The sequence below is a fragment of the Salvia miltiorrhiza genome, chromosome 4, assembly GCF_028751815.1.
Source record: "Salvia miltiorrhiza cultivar Shanhuang (shh) chromosome 4, IMPLAD_Smil_shh, whole genome shotgun sequence".
Classification (NCBI taxonomy): Eukaryota; Viridiplantae; Streptophyta; class Magnoliopsida; order Lamiales; family Lamiaceae; genus Salvia; species Salvia miltiorrhiza.
In genome coordinates, this window is record NC_080390.1 from 19,762,226 (window position 1) to 19,768,526 (window position 6,301).

The window sequence follows — 6,301 nt, forward strand, 5'->3', positions numbered from 1 at the left end:
AGCCCTTACTTGGATCAGTTAAGTTCCAGTAACTTAACTGATAACTCATTACTGAAGAGCTTTCAGTATCAGTCGCCAACCCTGTTGGTCAAAACTGATTTCAGTAAAACAGGAGTCCTTGTTTGCGTGCAAAGTTTCGTTTTGATCTCTGACTGAGATCCCTCTGATTGAGGTCAGTAGATTAAGAGAAAAATAGCCTATAGATGTATTTCCCTCCCCCCCATACACCTATTCGAGACCCTCAGGACCTAACAATTGGTATCAGAGCAAGTTGTTCGCAAGAACTATCTGCATCTGACTAGGTTCTATTTGAACTAGATCCTTTTGAGGGTATCATTGTTTTTGATCAAAAATCTTTTCTCAAGTTTACTCTTGAGATTTCTTGCTCTGTGTTCGTTTCCTGTTTCCTGTGTGCTTCTCCCTGCTTTCTCTAACAATGTACAGGAACAAGAAAGATTCCTCCAGCGATTATGTTCATACATATTTTCGATGAATCAGTGGACTTGAGATGGGATCATTGGATTCTGATGAAGAAGAAAGGTTCATCTTTCCAGAAGAAAACCAGAGTCCAACCCACTCGCAATCAGAAGCAACGAGCAGATATGATCAAACACGACTAGAGTATCAACACCTAAGAACGAGATTTGAAAATCTTCTTAGGGAGCACAAACAGATCATCAAAGAGACTGATCTAGTGCAAGATGCTCGAAGGATCGTCATGCGCCACTTCATCACAGATGAAGATGAAGCAGATAAAAGAGATGTACAGGAGCGCAGACTGATCAACAGACTGAAACTTCTTCAGTCACAGAAATAAGAACTTCTACAACGTCTCAAGGAAACAAAGACAGAATTCAAATTGACGTCAGAAGTTTTTGAAAGAGTGATCCGTGAGGAATCACTTCAGCACAGAAGAAAGATGGAACGTGAAAGGAGCATGCAGTAACAGCCAACGGACTTGAAATTAAAGGAGAATCAGTCATAAAACTCAGGGGGAACCTACACTTCAAGCAACGTTGTAACTAGTGATAATCACTGTGTAAGCTTCTCTCAACAATATCACTTGTATCTATGACTGTTTTTTCATTATTACTCTTCGGCTGTATTGTGCTTAGTCTGACGTGTCTCTTTAATTACTCTCGTTATTATATGTATTAGACACGTGCATACTTATTTTAAAACGGTTGTCACACGATCACACGATCCCGTCCTTTTTACTAACAAGCGGAGTGATCCACGTGTCATGACTCCATTTGCACGGATTTCAAACGTTTATTGAAACCGCCTTATGCACCATCTCTCACACTTTCTTCAAAAACGTTTCATCTTCGACTAAAAGATTTACTCAATCTCAGAGAAATCTTTGTGTGCAAAATTCCTTGAGAGTACCTTTTTCTGCAAGACTAACAGTAAGAACCCACAGCTTTACCTCTGTGAGAATCAGCCATCAAACTTTTGCAGAAAACCTCTTAAAGATCCAAATGGGAAAATCAGCATCACAACAAGTTGTTTGTTACGAATCTGTTGTCACATTGGAGTCACTCCAACAGTTTGCTGATTTCAACAAGATCAACGAGATATTAGAACGACATGGATGGATGAAGTTCGTTCAATGTTCGCCTGAGTTTCTTCTCGACAAGTCAATCATCCGAGAATTCTACGACAACATCAAAACAGATGAATTGACTGGTGAACTCAAAACAGAGATTTCTATTTTCACGAATGAAGGCTTCTCAGAATCAACAAAGATGTCCATCAACATATCTCAAGAGGCTAGGGAAATGTTCAACCTCCCGACTGATGGACCAGCCCCATTCTTCACCGATGATGAAGCCACATAGCATATGAGAGAGGCGCTGATGAACAATACATCTGCCGACCGCGCCATCACCAATGTTCTGAGTATTTCAAGAATTCATCCTCATCTCAAACCCATTGCCAAAATAATCAAGAAATCCTGGTTTGGCACTCTTGGATCCCCAGGTCATCTCTCTAGACCACATAAATTAGTGTTGATCGCCCTGATGCAGAAAGGCCTATTCAACTGGGAGAAGGCCTACATTCAGATTCTCGCTGAAGAGAAGAAGGAATCTGTTGGATTTGTATACTGAAAGCAAGAACGTTTTATGCTTGTATACAATGTTTCCTAAGTTCACTATCTAATCTCCTATCTGATTGTGTTCATGATTGCATATGTATGTTCTTTATCTCTATATAAGTAGATTATATGGTGTGTTGTAGATCACAGAGGACCATATAATTGGAATAACCTTAAGAGATATAATATGATCACAGCCGAAATAACTCTAGGACAAGTTATTGGTTTAGGCTGCAGTATAGATGGAAGTAGTTTGTCTTGGCTACTTGTCTATACTGGTACGTCATTACGTATTGATAGGACCACAGTTTGAGATGTATTCTTCTATCTGACTTAAGTGAAGAATCAAGATCTCGGTGACTCATAAATCTTAATACTAATAAGTATTCAGATATATATATTAATTCGTATATCACTTTGACTTACTATGGGTGAAAGTTATATACTAACTCGAGTACTCTGTATCTTGGGTGATAGCGGTTAATATATGATATTTGATTATCTGTATTAGTACCCGTATCCGGTATAGGATAATGACATCCCCTTAAGGAGCTCAATAAGGTTTATTACGCTAAACCCTGCAGGTTGATTAAGTTCAGGCGTAATAATAAAGTTTGAGTGGTACTGCTTAAGGAATTATTAAGAGATTAATTAATTTAAGATGTCAGAGCTCTAATTAATTAATGGATGTCGGATATTTTAAATACGGAGATTTAATAAGTCTAAATACAAGCCCCCGACTCATCACCGGCAATAAAGGGGTAAGTCAGTATCGGTTCTCTAGTGGAATGAACTGATATTTATAAATTAATTATGGTCTGGGCTGACCATAGATAAATTAATTTATTTGAGGCCCATCTTTATTCCTTGTATCTGGTCCCTGGACTGGCCCAATGTCTCCTAGCCCTAGAAGGAGAGAAAAACGCCTCCTACACTAATTCTGTGCACACACGTATTTAATTTTAATTAAATACAGCTGTCAGCTCTCAGGAAAACACATTGATAAAATATTAGGGTTTTGAGAGCTGTGGGGCGCAGAGAAGAAAAACGTGTGGGGCTTATTTCTCTCTTGGGACTTTCATAGATCGTTGTCCATCCAACGGTGAAAGCTGAGCGGGATACAGTCGAGAAGATCAGAGCTGGAGTCAGATTTTCGCAGGAAACCAAGTTCTGGCAGTCTCCGTAAAACGGCCATAACTTCCTCCACAGAACTCCGATTCAGACGAATCAGGCGGCCACGGAAAGCTCTCTCGAAGACGAAGAAGTCGTATATCTGGGCGAAATACGATTTGAGGACGTTTGAGGCTTCAAACGAAGGCTTGAAGCTGACTGGTCTGTTCAGATGCGAATCTGCGAATTCTTCTGAATTCTTCAGGTATTTCTGAGCTCCAACGTGCAGCTGTTAAATTCATAGGAGCATGTTAGGAATTAATCGTTGTATGATAAATTAATAATATTCCAAGAAACGATCATCGGGCAAACGGAACGTTAATTCAGTTTAATATTCCTTCAATTGGTATCAGAGCCCAGGATTATTTTCTTGGCTCTATTATTAATTTATGTACGATTAATAATGTGCTTGTTTTTACTGCTGTTGTTCTTCGTGGTTCGTTGATTCGTGGAATACGTCGTTTGACGTTGTAATCGTTTTTCACCACGAGAAAATCCGTGGTTAGATTAGGATTTCAATTGTGTTTGTTTTTCCGTTGTAAATCTGTAAAACCGAGGAACGAAACGAGGATGACGACGAATCAACAACGAGGAACGGTGTTTGGTGGAACGGAGGCCAACGGGCACGGAGCGAGCAAGGCCGCCGGCGCCGAGGGCCGCGCGCGCACGAGCGCTTGTGCGCTGTGCGTCGCGCGCCCGGGCTGGCGTCGTGCGTCCTTGCTGCTGCTCGTGTGGATCAGCGAGGCGAGGCCGAGGCGAGGCGAGGCAGGGCTGGGGCGAGTGGAGGCGGTGCACGCCTAGGGCTGCGCATGTGCGCTTCGCGCGCTGCGTGCCCGGACGGCGTCACACGGCCGCTGCTGCCGAGTTGCTGCTTGCGCGCCGAGGGGCCGGAGTCCGCTGCTGATGGCGCGGGTCAAGGCGAGCGATGGGGGCAGCGCGCGCCTCGGGCAGTGCCTGCGCGCTGTGCACGCGGCGTGCCCGGGAGGCGACGCACTGCCGCTGCCGCTGCTGCCGTCCAGTCCGCGCTGGAGCCCGCTGCTGGTGGCTGCGAGCGCCTGCTGCTGCAGCTGGTGGCGCCGAGAGCTGCTGCCGAGCCAGGCGGGTGCCGCGCCGGGCTGCTGCTCGTGCCGGGATGTGCGCCGGGGTGCTGCGATGCACGCCGGGAGCTGCTGTGGCGGCGCTGTCCAGCGGCTGTCGAGGAAGGGAGGCGGCGGAGCCTAGGGTTCCAAACCCTAGGTGGCCGATTTTCAAACCCTAGGGGGCCCAAACCCTTTTTTCAAAGACGGGCCTGATGAAGCTGTTCGGGCCGAGTTTTTACGTTTTTTGAGCCTTTTCTTTTCTGTTTTAAATGTAATAGATTAGAATTGGGATTCCACGAATGGGTCACGAAGAACTTTATTGTTTTAATTCTGTTCTTTGCATGTCGTGGTGTTAATCCTTTATGCTCTTTGCATGCTGTTTTTGTCTTTGCTTGTTAATATGTGTTTATTAACTGCGCTTAGACAAGCATGCTAGGTTTATCGTTTTCTTAAGCATGTTTTAGAATTCTGCGAGCATGTTTTACATGTTGCGTTCTAGAAGAGCATGTTTAGGATTATGTGTTGAGCATGATCAAACCTTTTGAAAGAAAAAGACTAAGCTGTATTAATAATTTTATAGACGATTAAAATTATTTAGATCTCCACAAACGGTCTCTAGACAAAGTGATTGGTGATGTGAGTAAACGTCCACCCGCGTGACTTACTTCATATTTGTCCTCTCATAAGTTTGTCAGATGAGGTTTCTATAAAAATATTTAAATCCATTAAAGTAGTGGGAGTTATGCAGTAAACGTCCACCCGCGTGGCTTACTTGTATAATTTTTCACGAGTACTTTAGACGATGGAATTAAATAAGATAACTAAGGAATTAAATTGAATGCGGCATGGTCCTTGTGAGTATGTCAAATTCAAGAATTTAATTTCAAAAGTTAGGTTGTGGTTACTACTTAATAATTTTATTCTTAAAATTATATAGACCTCCACAAGCGGTCTCTAGACAAAGTGATTGGCGATGTGAGTAAACGTCCACCCGCGTGGCTTACTTCATATTTGTCCTCTCATAAGTTTGTCAGATGAGGTTTCTATAAAAATATTTAAATCCATTAAAGTAGTGGGAGTTATGCAGTAAACGTCCACCCGCGTGGCTTGCTAGTATAATTTCCACGAGTACTTTGGAGAATGGAATTAAATAAGATAACCAAGATAATTAAATTGAAAGCGGCATGGTCCGAGTGAGTATGTCAATTTCGAGAATTTAATTATCAAGGTTAAATTGTGGTCATTGCTTAGATATCATATCAAGTACAATGTACAACTCCCCGAGGAGTCCCTTCTTGATTATGATATGGTCTAGTTAAGGTCCAACTATTAATTTCTTTTGTCAAAAGGTTAAGTTGACATGGATGGAAATTAAACGACTAGGTAAATAGTCTGGTTGAGGAGTTCGTGTGTAAACGTCCACCCGCGTGGCTTGCACATGGAATTCTTTGAGCGGTTGGAGGTTTCAATAATATTGTTTTATCAAAAGGTTACAATATTATTGTTACGAATTATGTGCTTCATGTTCTTACATGTTTATTTGTTTACTTTCAGATATGTCTATGTCTCCTGTTTCTTTATTCTTGCACAAAGTCTTTTAACCGGTCCACATATATAAAATGGAAACGCAGTTTTGGATTTTTATCTTTATCACAAATTAACACAAGTCTTCTTTGTGTTGCTTACTACTCCACGTTCTTATGGTCCGAACAATGAGTCAACTGATGAGAAAAATGAATTACATAAAAGGTGGCATAAGACGAATAATGTGGCTATATGCTATATTATGAGTATAATGACACAAACCTTGTAGCTTCAACATCAGGGCATGGACGATGCTATTAGCATCATGCTGAATCTCAAGAAAGTGTTCGAAGAGTTGGACTGAGCTGCTCATTTAAATTTGATGAGAGTAATCTCGTTATTTTTATGAGTGAGCACAGCTCAGTGCACG